Source organism: Chionomys nivalis, chromosome 4, assembly GCF_950005125.1.
Source record: "Chionomys nivalis chromosome 4, mChiNiv1.1, whole genome shotgun sequence".
In the NCBI taxonomy this organism is placed as follows: domain Eukaryota; kingdom Metazoa; phylum Chordata; class Mammalia; order Rodentia; family Cricetidae; genus Chionomys; species Chionomys nivalis.
The window spans coordinates 13,859,555-13,875,169 of record NC_080089.1 but is presented as its reverse complement, the minus strand read 5'-3'; the positions used below and the strand labels follow the sequence as shown (position 1 = coordinate 13,875,169).

General features: G+C 45.0%; 1 protein-coding gene across 1 annotated transcript in view; it reads right to left on the bottom strand.

Annotated features, from left to right (window-relative positions):
* Maml2 (mastermind like transcriptional coactivator 2) overlaps positions 1–15,615 on the bottom strand; it is a 330,279-nt gene that overhangs the window by 79,880 nt on the left and 234,784 nt on the right. The window lies entirely within an intron of this gene.

The following is a 15,615-nucleotide window of genomic DNA, read 5'->3' as shown; positions in this document are numbered from 1 at the left end:
ATTTGGGTAATTTGGATGTGTGATGCTATTATTTATTTATTTGCAAGATTTTTAATAATAAAGTTTATTTTTTAAAAAATTATTTATTTATATTTTATGTATGAGTGTTCAGTAAGCCAGAAAAGGGCACTAGATCCTATTATAGATGGTTGTCAGTCCCCATGTGGTTGCTGGGAACTGAACTCAGGACCTCTGAAAGAGCAGTCAGTGCTCTTAACCACTGAGCCATCTCTCCAGCCCCAATAAAGTTTATTGAGATATACAAAATCCTCTTTAAGGCAGATATTTATTTGACATATCTCTATTCTTTAACTAAATAAGCAAAGAACATTTCAGAGAAACTATACGTCTATTTTAGGAGATATAAATGTGGAAGAATCACATGAAATCTTATCCCTCAGGAGGCTGAGAGGAGCAAGGTCTGAGTAAGCCTGGGCTTACACAGTCAGCCCCTGCCCAGGAAAAGTATCACATTGTTTAGACCAGCAATAGCTGATTAATTCAGATCATAGATTTATCATGCTACTGCAGGATACACACAGTGTGCATCAGCACAAAGGCAGACGCACTTCATCTATAAGCGAGGGGCGAGATGGTGTCTCTGACATCATTGCTTACTGTTGTCTTCGCTGATTCATGTGCTGTTAGCTCTGCATCTCTGGTGTCGCTAAGACTTGAGTATACCTGCCAGGATAGCCTTTCCTCTGGGAAGTGCCTGAGGGCTCAGAGACCCCTGAATGGAGAAGGCTGGAGGAGCTTGAGCTGTACCCCTAGTTCATATTTAGTTATTCGGCCATGTATTCAGAATAGTAGAGTCAGATGCAAGTAAATGTTAGGGGGACTTTCTGGGGGAAGTGGAAGTCCTTAAGGAGAATTTTAGCATCAAGTCTGTACAGGGTAGGTGATTCAGCAGGAAGTGGTCAGAGAGGGGCTGGCTTTGCCAGCATAACCACTAGTCGTTGGGAGTGTTTTAGGCCCACTGGGTAATACCTAGGTAAGGAAAGAAGGCGTGGGAAGGGGCGTGGCACTGTGGGAATGCAGGCAGGTAGCCCTCTGCAGACCTCGGTGCTATTGGCTAGCTGGACTCTTAGGGGAGCTTGCAGTGGTCACGCTCACCAAGCCTTTCAGGCTCCAGGACAGCCAGGCTGCTGTGAGGGCTTGGAGCAGTTATGCATTAGCCCAGGGAATCTCAAGCGAGAGGGTAGCCGGGAGCCTGTGGATTCTGATTTTGATGTTGTTTGTGGACATATTTTGTTCTGATGTTGAAGAGACCTGTGGGTATTTGTGCACACGGGGGTTTACTCAGTCCCCTTTTCTCCCCAGGCACCAAATCTCTCCTCCTCCCCCTCTGTTTCTCCCCATTCATTTGTTGCTCTACAGCTTCTCCTGTGTTTGCCTGACATACAGACAGACGTCTTGGAGGAGTCCATCTTGACACATTGCCGCTGGCCACTTTGAAGATGGGCTGGCTGCCTTCATGAGCAGTCTGTCTGACAAGTCACAGCTGTAGAAAAATCACCCCTCAAGGCATCTTTCTCCAGTTTCACCAGCAGAATGCTAGTGAGGGGTCCTTTATCTATTTACCTTGCCTGTTGGATCAAATAGACCGCATCCTCAGCAGGTATAGCCAAACTAATACTTTCGGCAAGCCTAATTAGTTGGTAAGCTGTTGTGGCACATTGAGTTGTATTGATCTCTTCAATCTTGAACTAATTAAGTGTGTGTGTGGGGCGATATGTCAAGTAGTTACAGAATTTCTCAATTCCTCACTGGGTTTTGCAATTTCCAATTTGCACTGCTTTTGCTCGGCCTGTGTGCCAGGGACAATTCTAGCTACCAAGTAAGGGCCACAATCTGTGCCATTAGAACTCACTGAAGGGCATGTGCTGGCTTCTCGCTTCCTCCACAGCCCTGCCAGTCTGGAGTCACTGCTGCCCAAGTCCCAGAGGCTCACAACAGACGCAAACGGCTCTCACAGTAACCTGGAATTAGACCACAGCCCGAATGGAGCGGCTTGCAAGGGAATGGCCTTCTCGGATGTATGTGAGAAGGCAGCACTAATTGTCCTGGAAAAGATCTCCAAGATCAGACTACTTCAGAAAGTCTGAGCCTAGATTGCAGCATTTGCATCTCTCAATAAAGGACTCCAAGAGCCGGGGTTGCAAAGAGCAAGGAAGGAAAGCAAAGAGACCAAAGGGAGGGGGTTTTCCACAAGGGAGGGGGTTTTCCACAAGGCCTCCCTCATTGTAAAACTGGATTTCTTACAAAGTGAGCCCTGAAAGGGACCAGGAGTCTTGTCTCAAGCTGAAGGGACTTCAGACCCGCGCTGCCAAAGGAAGCAAGGAGGTGAGTCTGAAAGTCTTCAGCTGAGCAGCCATTTCTTACCCGCACACATAAGTCTCCAAGATTAAACTTGTCTCTCGGTGGCTCCATTTCAGTTAAGTACTTTAAGACCTCAGTCCAAACCTCTTCTCTTAGATTTGGCTCAAAATATTGATAACCATAAATTTCCATATTTATATCTCCAATCTGTGAGGACTTAAAACTATTGTGGGAACTAAGTTCAGTCTTGAGGAGCAGACTGTGTATTTAATTCCCACAGTGAACTCTGCCTACAGCATCAGCACCACCCGAGGAAGGAAGCGAACTGTCCAGTACTCTCTGTGCTGTAAATCTTGTGCTTCTATGCACAAAACGCATCAATTCAGTCCTGCAAAAAATGCCTACTGTTTTTGGGTATTTGACTGGCGGTTCTATCAGGACACCCACAGCACAGACGGAAGAGCATGTAGATCATGCGATTTTAGGATGTGGAGCAGTCCTGTCTCCAGGCCGAGGGCACCTCCATGTGCTAGAGGGAATGGATAAGTCTGAACATGGAACCGGGTTCCTGTAATGAACCTAACGAATGGTTCAATTTACTGATTTTTAAAGGCCTTCCCTTATTCTGTGGTTATGTTCTCAATTTTTAAAAATGCTAACAAGTATTTGCTCTCCTGAAATGGTAGCATGCGTAGGCAGCAGCTGTTTTGATTTTTGCTATGTTTACCTACAGAAATGAAACCTAGCTCCCCCCCCCCCCCCATCAAGGGCTGGTGTGTCCACCGATTTTCCTGCAAACAGAGGCAGAGTGGGAAACAGCTTACTGGTCACCCAGGTAGTCAATGGCAGTGAAGCTCTTCGGGCTGGAGTAAGCTTAGATTTTCAAACTGTAGAATCATGGGACAGACAGCACCCGCTGTGCTCCTGAGCCAAGGGGTTTGCAGGAGCCAAGCCGAGCTCACGTTGCTTCCTGTACTTATCATTCTCTTACATGCCTGCTTTGTTTCACTTGTCACATGCCAGTTCTAATTGACATTTCGAAATGCAATTTCTCTCAAAACACAAAAGTTGAGAAAAACGATTTATCTGTTCAATAGACTGTCCTTGGGGACGTTATTACGTACTCTTTCCGTGAAGGTCACAATGGAGGCTTCAAGGCCACCTGAGGCCATTACTCTTTCCACTGACCCTATTTGGGATTTTATATACTACATAGACTCCCGCTTCTATGATTTTATTTTTAATGTGCACCCATGTGCAACATGTGTGTACAGGTGCCCATAGAAGCCAGAAGGAGGTGCCAGATCTCCCAGAACTGGAGTTACAGGCAATGCGAGTCACAGGATGTGGGTGCTGTAGTAGAACCCAGGTTCTCAGTCACACTGAACCAGCTTTCTCGCTTCCTTTACCCTCCCTTCCCTTAAACTCCTTACTGTAGTCCAAGCCACCCTTGACATTCTTCTGCTTCAGCCTCTGAATGCTGGGATTATGGGCGTGTTCCTCTCTCTATCCCTGGCTGGGCTCTATATTTTGCCTGTATTTAGTGTGAAGAGACAGACCACTCTACAGGATTACCCATGGTCCAGTGCGATAAAGAGCTCCTCCAGCTTCTCACACTGCAACAAGCTGGGTTCCTCTGTGTGGGCTCTCAAGTTATCTTTCTAAATGGCCTCTAATTGAATCAGCAGCCCCCGGGGAAGAGCCTTCGCTTCCTTCCCACTGTCTGTCAGCCAAGCACACTAAGGATGTTCAATAAGTAATGCTACCGGGAGCACAGGGGCCAAGGAGTGGGAGGAGCAAGCTGGCTTTCGATGATCTCTCTGTGGGGGTGGCTAAGACAGAGTAGAATTGATAGGGAAGGGGGAACCGCAGCAAAAGAAGCAACCAGGCTGCCGAGCCTAACTCCTCTGTCACTCTCTACCTCAAAGCCAACAATGAACTTGCATTCAGTTCTGAAATTTGAGGTTCAACCTTAGTTTCCATGTAGCTGATAAATAGAATTCCCAAGAAGATATTAATGCTATTTCCTGTGCCCCTCCTGTTAGGCTCTCCCCTGAGGTGAAACCTTAGCCTTATGGTAGTAGTGATACTGTGGAGACTCTCAGTGTTGGAAGACACTGATGTTTGTAGCAGGCATCAGACAGTAGGAAGTAGGGTTCTATGTGCAGAATTAAAGACTCAGACAAGCAGCTGATGTGGCTCCTGTTTTGTCACTGAAGTTCTGACAACTCAGCCTTCTCTTTGCTGTCCTCTAACGAGACTGTACTTACAGGTATCACACGGCTCTGAAAACTGTAGACCACCTTAGTCATTATCCACCCCTCTCCTGGTCAGACAGAGCAGGGACTCGGCCTTGTATCCTTTAGATCTGACACAAATCCTCAACATTCTATCAATTATTGAATATGTAGTTAAGTGCCTGCAAAGTTCTGGGGACTGGGGGTAGGGGGTGGTGGAAGGAAGATCGTTCTGGAAGGGATAATGCAATGATTAAAAAGAGCTGAGCCAGGGAAAGTCAGTTGGGGTGGGTCTGTCTGACTGGCTTCCTAAGGGAAGTGATGACTGTGGGAAAACCTGACCGACAAGTAGGGCTTTCCTTGTGTTCTTTTTCTTTTCATATTGCTGTAAAAGTGAGTGAGGTTTGTGACCAAGAACAGAATGATCAGCATGTCCTCTACAACACATTTCTACTTTCATTAACTGGTGTTCAGAGACGGCACCTTCCATGGTGAGCACACGTCAATTCTGAGCTGGTGAGAACGGCAGCTCAGCTTCGGAACCACGTCTACCTTTAGGATCTGCGTTGGTTCGTTTTCTTCGGTGCCAGATGGAAAAAGCTCTATAAGTTATTCCGACTTTATTGCTGGCCTCTGCGATCTCCTGTGTCTTTGAAATGCTCCCTAGGCTGGAGATGAAGTCAGAGCAAAAGACATGGGTGTGAACTCTGTCAACCTCATAAGGCACGAGCAGAGAAGCCATTGTCAGAGCCATACCAGTATCCTTTTTACTTGATTTACTAGTTTCTGAGTTTCTACCTATAAAATTGTACATTGGCTCCATATGAGCAATGTTAGGGTGCTGATTTCTTTTGACGTGTATGTGTGTGTGTAGGCATTACTCACCTCAGTGAATTATAGAATCTCTCTCTCTCTCTCTCTCTCTCTCTCTCTCTCTCTCACACACACACACACACACACACACATGTACTCTCTCTCTTTCTCTCTCTCTCTCACACACAAAATCTCTCTCTCTCTCTCTCACACACACACACACACACACACACACACACACACACACACACACACACACACACACACGAGGCAGACAGGACCGGGTGCTGAGCCCAGGTCTTGGAGATGTCTGATTAGCTCTCCCAGCCATTTATTCTACTCCCCAAGGGAAACCTCAGAATTTGGCAGGGAGTCCATTCCCATGGAATTTAGGGCTGCCCTCACACCCCACGGAATGGCCTGGCAGGGTTCTCACATAGTCAAAGATGGGCCATAGAGGGGTATCCGGCCTCTGTAAGTCCGAGGATGAGGGGTGAGGGCCACAGGAACATTCGACAGCCTCTTCCTTGGCCCTCACAGCTTGGCTGCATGAGTGCCTCTTGGCAGCGCTTACACATAAAACTCCTCCACTGGGGCCTGACCTCTGGGCCATGGAATCCATGTTGAGTTCATGTCCATTTAGACGTGGCTCTCTTTCAAGCAATCAGAAAAAAATGTGACAAAATTTAACAAGAACAGAACTAGATCCTTCTATTCTCCTTTGCTCAAAAACATTGAAAGTAACAGAAAGAGGAAAGAAATGGAGCCTTTGGGGAATGGTTGACGTCATCTGCATCTGGACACAGAGACAGCAAAGCCATCAGAGCCCAATTGCCTTATAAAGCATCCGTAAGCAGGAGAAGAGCTGATCAGAAATGCACTTTTTGGCCCGCATTTCCTTTTGTTTCTCCCTTGGGATCTCTCTTTCCTGCTTTTTGTGCTTTCTTTCTGAAGCCCTCCCTTTTCTCTGCCTTTCCATACACAGGGACTCCAGTCCACAGAAACAAACGCCTTCCCTCCAGCACCATCTTGGCCGTGAGACCACTGCTCTCGCAGAAGCAGTCTTCCAGGATTATGTGGGGCTGAGAACAGCATGGGGGTGCTGCTGGACAAGGTGGCTGGGCAATGCATCTTTACTGACTCTTCTTTTTATATACTGTCGAAATAGACAGAAAAGTTCCAGACTCCGCAATCTTGACAAACACAGCAAATACAGGGGAGTCTCCGACAGTAGGCATGCTCCATTTTCCATAGGGGTGATGTGGGTGCCAGGCTGAGGTAGGACTCCCTACCCTGTGGTTTCTACAATACTCTATGTACATCTGGGGCTCCCATTTCTCCCAATTCTAGAAGCCTCTCTTTTACTAAATAGATCAAGTTCTTGTCACCACCATGGTGCTTGGGTCAATCGGTGAACACTGAACATTCTAGAAAGCACAGCACTGTGAAAGTGTCATGGTCCTGTAAGTTAGTAGATTTTGTGTAGGGCTAGCCTGTGGACTCAAGTATAGGGCTAGCCTGAGAACTCAATAGACTTCTTTTAAATGGTTCCTATGGCAAAAGACTGCATGAGGTGTGCCAGAGAATCTAATTAAGAACCTTTAATTAATTAAGATTAATTAAGAGCCTTTAATCCCAGCAGCAGCAGGTGGATCTCCAAATCTGAGGCCAACCTGGTCTACAGAGTGAGTTCCAGAACAGACAGGGCTACACAGAGAAATCCCCCAAACAATAACAACAGCAGCAACAACAACAACAACATCAAGACACTTCAAAAGCAAAGGCTGTTGGGAGGACAGGGACCTGTTTGAGTTTCTGTCTCAGCAAGTAATGTTGAGACAGCAGCCAGGACACCAGCAAGGGACAGTATCTAAGGGCTAAGAGGGTGCATAGCAAACTGTCCCCTTCTGGTGCTTCACGAGAAGTGTGATGGAAAGGGGTCAGGTGAGAAAGGGGTCAGATGATTTCAACTGCACACTGCATGCATGAATTCCCTGGGGACTTAACTTGCTGGCCTGTTAGACCCTCCACTATTGAGGATCCCATCTTCTTTCGCCCATTTCTAAATCCCTGTGCTTCTTCTCCTGTGTGCTATTTTCTGTTGTTTCCAAGAAGCATATCAGTTCAGACTTCAAGGAATGGGAGCCTGAGTGCCGGCTGGCTCAGTTCATAGCCAGAGTCAGGCACGATTCCTGCTCAGTAAATTCCTTATCAGTAGCCCTGGATGTCCCTTAAGCAGGGCCAGAATATACTACCAACAGGCATAGAACTCACAGTCCTCCAGGAAGAAGGTGAAGCCCACCAACACATTTTCAGTTATAACAAGAGAAGGTTGCAATGGACTAACACCTGAGAACTAAGGGGTTGGGGAACACTAAAACCTCAAATCTCAAACAATGCTGCTATGAACATAGTTGAGCATATACTTTTGTTGTATGTTTGGGCATCTCTTGGGTATATTCCCAATAGTGGTATTGCTGGGTCGAGAGGTAGGTTGAACCCGACTTTCCTGAGAAATCGCCACACTGCTTTCCAAAGTGGTTGCACAAGTTTGCATTCCCACCAGCAATGGATGAGAGTGCCCCTTTCTCCACAACCTCTCCAGCAGAGGCTATCAACCTGGAAACAACCTAGATGTCCTTCAATGGAAGAATGGATGAAGAAAGTATGGAATATATACATATTAGAGTACTACTCAGCAGTAAAAAACAATGACTTCTTGAATTTTGCATACAAATGGATGGAAATTGAAAACACTATCCTGAGTGAGGTAAGCCAGACCCAAAAAGAGGAACATGGGATGTACTCACTCATATTTGGTTTCTAGCCATAAATAAAGGACATTGAGACTATAATTCGTGATTCTAGAGAAGCTAAATAAGAAGGTGAACCCAAAGAAAAACATATAAGCATCCCCCTGAATATTAACCTTCATCAGGCGATGAAAGAAGACAGAGACAGAGACCAACATTGGAGCACTGGACTGAAGTCTCACGATCCAAAAGAGGAGCAGAAGGAGAGTGAGCACGAGCAAGGAACTCAGGACTGCGAGGGGTGCACCCACACACTGAGGCAATGGGGATGTTCCATCGGGAACTCACCAAGGCCAGATGGCCGGGGACTGAAAAAGCATGGGACAAAACCAGTCTCGCTGAACATAATGGACAATGAGGACTACTGAGAACTGAAGAACAATGGCAATGGGTTCTTGATCCTATTGCACGTAATGGCTTTGTGGGAGCCCAGGTAGTTTGGATGCTCACCTTAATAGACCTGGATGGAGGTGGGTGGTCCTTGGACCTCCCACAGGGCAGAGAAACCTGCTTGCTCTTTGGGCTGAGGAGGAAGGAAGACTTGATTGGGGGAGGGGGAGGGAATGGGAGGTGGTGGCGGGGAAGAGGCAGAAATCTTTAATAATTAAATAAATTAATTAATAATAAAAAAACCCCTCAAATCTCTTTTGGAAGTAATTTGGCTCCAGAATTTTATGAAAAATATAATATAGAAATTTGATGCACATGAAATAGTTATTGCATTAGCCATGTGAAACACATACATATGAATACATGCACACATAGACACATACACGTATACATGTGTGCACACACTTGCACGTTCACACATATGCACACACAGGTACATGCACACACATACACACATATATATGCATACATACAGGTACAAGCGCACACACACACACACACACACACACACACACAAAGGAATTAAAGAGAACAATAAGGTAGAAACTAGTTGACCCTGTATTGAAGTCATGCCTGAGCTACCTTGAGCGAAGGGATGATGCCTGCAGGCATTTTGACTATGAGATACCATGTGTGAAGCATGGTCAAAACCAGACAAACATGTATTCAAATTCCAGTTATGTCATTTGCTTACTGTATGACCTTAAGTAAATTAGCAGGCTACTCTGCCCTGGAAATCTTTATCGGTTAGGATAAATAATTGCTCTGGGTTCCTAGGAGCAGGCACTGGATGCACAACGGTGCTCCATGAGCCAGGCTGCTCCTCCTCCACGAATCTGCAGGGTCTGCAGCAGTGAGCATACAGCTATTATGACATCTATGCTAAGTACTTTTCTTCTTTCTCTTCTGCTTCCTCTTCCTCTTCTACTTATCACCTCAAATGGTTTATAACTTCTCTGCAGTTTTTGAAGATCTCTCTCCCCCTCTGTGTGTGTGTGTGTGTGTGTGTGTGTGAGAGAGAGAGAGAGAGAGAGAGAGAGAGAGGGAGAGAATTCCTGTGTGTGTAGGTACCTGTAGAGAACAGGAAAGGGTGTCAGGTCATGTAAGCTGGAGTGACAGGAATTTTGAACTGTCTGTCATGATGTGGGATATGGGAATTTCAGTCTGGTACCCTGCAGGAGTAACAGGCAGGGAGTCTTTAATGGACGAATTATCTCTTTATTCTATTTTTAATTTTAAAATTGTATTTAAGTGCCAAGGCTCAAACCCAGGGCCATTTACATGCTATGCAAGCTCTCCAGCAGTGGGCAATAGCTCTGGGGTTTTCATGGTTCTCCCTTCCATGTGCCTTTGATCAGTGAGCTACCAGCAGGCACAGTCCACCAAATCAGAGCCTTTTTAAGAGGCAGAAAAATCTAAGCAGTCTAGAACCAGGTTCCCCCAAGGAGGAAACACATGTAGGGGTGTGGGCTGTGGCAGGAAGTGATAATCTAAGCTCTGTCTGTGGGTGTAGGGAGCACCGCCAGGGAGCACCGCCAGGGAGCACTGATGGAGACCAAGGGCTGCTGTAGCGATGGATGCTGGGGGAGGAAATGAGCAAACAGATGACGACGTGGTCCCAGACGGAGTCGATTACTACACAGGAAATGTGTAGAGATACTTGAGCTCCAGCACGCTGGATAGAAAGACTTTAGCTAGAGATTCGAGGACACGTCACTAATGTGGCATGGCTCTCTACATTTAGCCCCTGATAGGAATTATAATTATGATAAGCTCCTTATCTTAGTATTCAGTACTTACCTATTTATCAACTGAAAACACTGAGGGAAGAGAATGAAATTTTGATCTACCCACATTGTGGCAACGGGAAAGGGCAAAGGTCTCTGACAGATCCGCATCAACTCTTTCCTTACCTATTGTAATGGAACATTACACACATTTCGTAACATTAATACATCAGGGAGTATCAAGTATGGATGTGTTTGAAAATATGATGGTAAGCACCACATGGAGCAACCAGAAATGGTGGAAGTGACATCTTTTTCCTCTTTCTCCCCCATCCATATGTTGACCATTTATTTCAAATATTCTATTAGCTGTTAGAGGCAAACTAAATGAGAAAATACTTAAGTTACATGTAGACTCTGGTCTCTCGGACCAGATATATATGTGAACTTAGCCATAATTTAAGGTAGAAGTCAATGAATGTGATAAGAAACATGGCATGTTTGGTTTAGGTGGAGAATAAAACACCTTAGTCAAATTTCTAGAAAATTACAATCCTGCCGACCAGATACCTAACTAAATGATAGTATGGTTTTATAAAACTCACTGAAATGCTTACATACATTGGGCTCTAGTAGAGGAGGAAACTAAGCCATGTTTGTGGGGGAGGAGAATCACAGCAACAGAGCATCTCTGGAAAGGTTGAGACCTGTGCAGAACTGTCTGTGATGAGAGATAGGAGGCCATAATTAGATACCAGGCAGGGAGTGCTTGGGAAAGGGCCCCTAGGGAGGACAGCAGCGAAGCAGAACCCTAGGAGAGACTGCCTCCAGGGCGAGGCTGGATGCCAGCCCACAAGACCTGGCCACGTTGTAGAGGCAGCAGGAACCCAGCCCCTGGACTCATCCATGGGGAGTATGGAGCAAGGGAGAAGAACTGCTTACTGTCAGGATGCTGTCTGAGGTATCCAGCAGTCGAAGAGAAGGAGGTTGAAGGTGGAGACCATTACAGAAAAACATGACCAATCAAAGTGCTGAGAACAAGCGACCAATGTGGTACCCACCCACAACCGATACTTCTGTAGTGCAACTCTTGTATCTAAGGCTCAGGAAACATTGTAGAGGAGGTGGAAAGGTTGTAAAAGCCAGGGAGACAGGACGTTTGCTGTGAGATTGTGTTTCCTAGAAATGTCAGAGAAGCTATAGCCATCAACATGGCTGCCTAAACAAGTCCTGAGCAAGGATGATAGCAACAGGGGACGTGCTAACGTGCAGGGGAAACCCCACAGGGCTCCAGTCTTAGGCAGAGAACTGCAGGAGATTGAGGAATGTTGAGGTTGGGAGGAGGTGTCTTCTCCAGAGAGCAATGAAGCAAGAACATTCACTGCTTATTGGATACCAAGTGTCCTGAAAACATAGCCAGACAACTAATATTATATGGATGGAAGAGGTTGTATTCATATACTTCAAAGGTGTGTGTGTGTGTGTGAGAGAGAGGGGGGGAAGGAGGGAGGGAGGAAGAGAGGGAGGGAGGGAGAGAGAGGCCATGAATTTGAGGGGTTCATGGGAAGGTTCCATAGAAGGAAAGGCAAGAGGAAAAACAACGCAATTATATAATTAATTTAATTATATCCTAATATAATTTTTAATTATATCTTAATATAAGAAAATAAGAAAAATATTAATAAAAGAGGCTGAGGGAGACTGGAAACAGCGTAATAGCATGTGGACAGCAGCAACAGCCAGGTGGGCATGCCTGTGCAGTTGTACAACAACAACTGATATGCTGACTCTGAGGAACAACACCAGAGGTTGACCTCTGACCACGGCACGCGTGCATGTACACACGCACGCACACATGCACACACATACACACACACACACCATTGTTCTGTTTTTCATCTTTATCTGACAAATAGTACATGAACCTAGCAACCAGAGGTAATGTTGCCTGTAACATGAAGGAAATATTTCATTTAAAAAGTCACCTGCTTATTTAATTTAAGACAGACAGACAGACACACACACACACACACAGAGGAAGAGAGAGAGAGAACTTTACAAGCCCCCATCACTGATTCTAGACTTCACCCTTGCTCTCTGATATAGCACCCAAATCCAGAACTGTGCCTGGCACATGGTAGGCATTCCATATTTTTTGAATAAATAGATGCATGAATTCAAGGTAGTGCCAGTGTTAAGAATGAAGCAGATTTGAGTTTAGCCTGGGACCCTTGACTAAAGACCTTTGGTGGAACAGACCAGGAGACTGAAGAGCTCCGTGGAATTGGAGAAGGCAAGTCAGCAAATTCCCCTGAAGCTCTGAAAATTCAAAGCATTTGCTCACAATTACAGCTAGAAACTCATTTTGTGTCTGGGTCTAAGCATTAATTTCATGGTGAAAAAACAAAACTTTCTCTATAAGCTTCAAAGATAAATGATAAAAGAGCAAAGAAATGAAAATGCAAATGTAATGCTTCTGACCTGAGAGGGACAGCCCATAATTCACCTGTATCAACCTTTTTCCTTCTTGGCAAGATGTAGCCATGGTACTTTACAACTGAAGTCTCCAAACAGCCATAGGCCCTCGGCAGCAATGGCTCAGCTTCTCTTGAGGCTTTCTCCCATCTTCTTTCTAGACCTCATACCCCTTACATCACCTGCAGCCACATGCTTGTCACTTCCTTTGAACTCTACCGATGGCTCCCTGGAATGTTGGCTCTGTTTTCTTTCTCTAACTTGGGTCTTGTCTCTAAGTCCAGTCCCGACACTGACCCAGTTTGATGACCTTCAGCTAACCTCTAGCATTCAGCAGAGGCCTGGATATTATATTCTATAAAACTTTGAATTCAAGATAATTTCCCGTTTAGAAAAGAGTTTTATCTGATGCAAGATTTCTATCTCCTGTCTACATGCTCACAGGCTAATAATGCTGAGAAGCATTGTCAGAATATGACAGCTACGCTGGTCCTTCCACCAGTACTTGGTGCATCTTGTTCTGGGTCTTTGTATTTAGGGCATATGAAAATTACTATAAGAAGGTGTGCAAGAGGGCAGGCTACTGCTTGATTGACATCAATGGTTGCTAGGAATTGTGAAAGATCCTCTTGACTAGGTAGGGAGAGTAGGATGAGACTCTTAGGATTTGATTGAGGAACTTGGCTTTCTACTAAGAGAGAATGTATAAATTTGTGTTTCAGTCACAACAAACCATCCATTCACTGGCTGAATTCCCTCCTAGGAGTTTTAGACGTAGAGAATTCTAAACCAAATATAGACTCCATTCGAGTTGCATAGATCCAGTGTTAGGACAGAAATATTCACACTTTCAGGCAACTAGCCATATGGCTTTGAAAAAGAATGCATTTTTAGTTCACGAGGGAAGATCTTTGGAAATTAAAAAAACATTTTGAGTCCTGATAAACCAATTAAGTCGAGACGAACCATTGAATGGAAAGCCATTGGCTGCTGTGTAGGAAAGACAGACCTTTAGCCTGAAGTGCTCTCTGCATGTCTGCCACTTCTTAGGGCTGTTTTTAAAAGATGAATGTATTCTTGGCACACTCATTGAGAAATGTGGCAATGGGCTTGGCCATTGAGAGATGGCTGCTGATTTGTCTATCAGCATGCGTCTGTGGGCTTGGGCCCTGGAACCTGGGAAGGATGTAAAGCTGAGGGGAAAGAGGTGTGTGCACAGTTGGTAACACCAGCAGTGGGTCTAGGAAGAAGATGGTGGATGCTGCTGGTGGGGACACCTTATATATATCTCCTGTTAGCTGCACAAGTTTTATCATCAGGAAGCTCAAAGGATGACAGATTTTAAAAAATCCTTTTGTTAATGGCTCTGAAGGAAAGAAGTCAAAAATGTTCTGTCCCCGAAGACTTAATGTTTTTATGCAGATTATTTTACTAATGATTAATATCAGAAAAATAGGTTCTTGGTAGTCCTTATAACGATCTACTATGGCATTCATCCCAGCAAATCCTGCCCATGAGCCATATTTCCTCGTGGCTGGACTCAGTGGTTCTGAAATAGACCATGGGACTTCCAGCTTGCTTTTGATCACCTGAGTTTAGAAAAATGTTGAGCCTGTCTGTGGCTCGGTTCTCTGAATTGTAAGATGAGAGTAACTCCCTTCTATGAGTTAAATGAGGCACTTCAAGCCCGAGGGATGGAAGTCAGTCTCCCTATAGGCTATCAGTGCAAATATTTAATTACTATCTCATCGTTGGTTGTTTCAATGGTTGTATGTCTAGGTCTGACAGATTGCCCTGTAAGCACCTGTCACAGTGTGGATAGCTGAAGAGGCGGCAGCAGCTGTCTATTATCTCTGCAGAACTGTTTATATGTTAGAATTCATGTCCTTTCATGGCCCGTGCTTTGCATGAGTGCTTGCTTCCTTAAAGGAGGTATTTTGATTATTTGAGGCATTTAACACCAGACTGAAAATAATCCTCACTTATTGTGTAGTTTTGTTTGGGAATCACTTGGTTCCACTGTCCATGCAAGCCCAGCAGATCCTCAGATCCTATTCCAATTCCACCATAGCTTGAGGAGCAGCTGAGAGAGCGTGGCAAGTGACAAGGAGTGTTAAGAGAGAATTTGAACCCAAGTTTACCCAGGACAAAATGCTTGCATGTGGCATTGGAAGGAAGTTCTCTAATACATTTTAAAATTATCTAAAATTGTTTTATAAAAGGATTATATGGTTATTATGTCATACTAATGTAAAATATTTACAAGTCCACCCAAGACTATTCCACGACTCATAATTAGAACATAAGCATGTGCGCCCGCGCGCGCACACACACACACACACACACACACACACACACACACAGAGCGGAGGGGGGTTGGGGCTGAAATCTTACTCCTCTAGTTGGCAGTCTGTGGTTTTCCATTCTCTGCCATGCAACTTGCTGCCCTATGGTAACGTACATCTGCCAGCAACATGGACAATGCAATATTCAAACTCTTTCCTTCCTCCCCCTCTCCCTCCTTCCATCCCATCCAGGAAGAGATTCCTCTACCACGTTCCCTGGTGGTCAGCAATTATTCACCAGAATGTCTTCTGGAGGAGTGGCCAATTTCTTGACACTGTTTATCAGGGTAGAATTAAGCCTTTATTTAATGTAAAACCAAAGGACATAAGACAACTCTGGGTTTATTTCTATTTTTTAGATCCTTATTTTGCTATAGTTATGATTATTGTACCCCTTATCACTCCACCCAAGCATAATTCTTTATGGAAACCATCCCTGCTTTCTACTCTCTGGGGAAGACCTTAGCGGTCTCATGCCATTGCTTTTTCTATG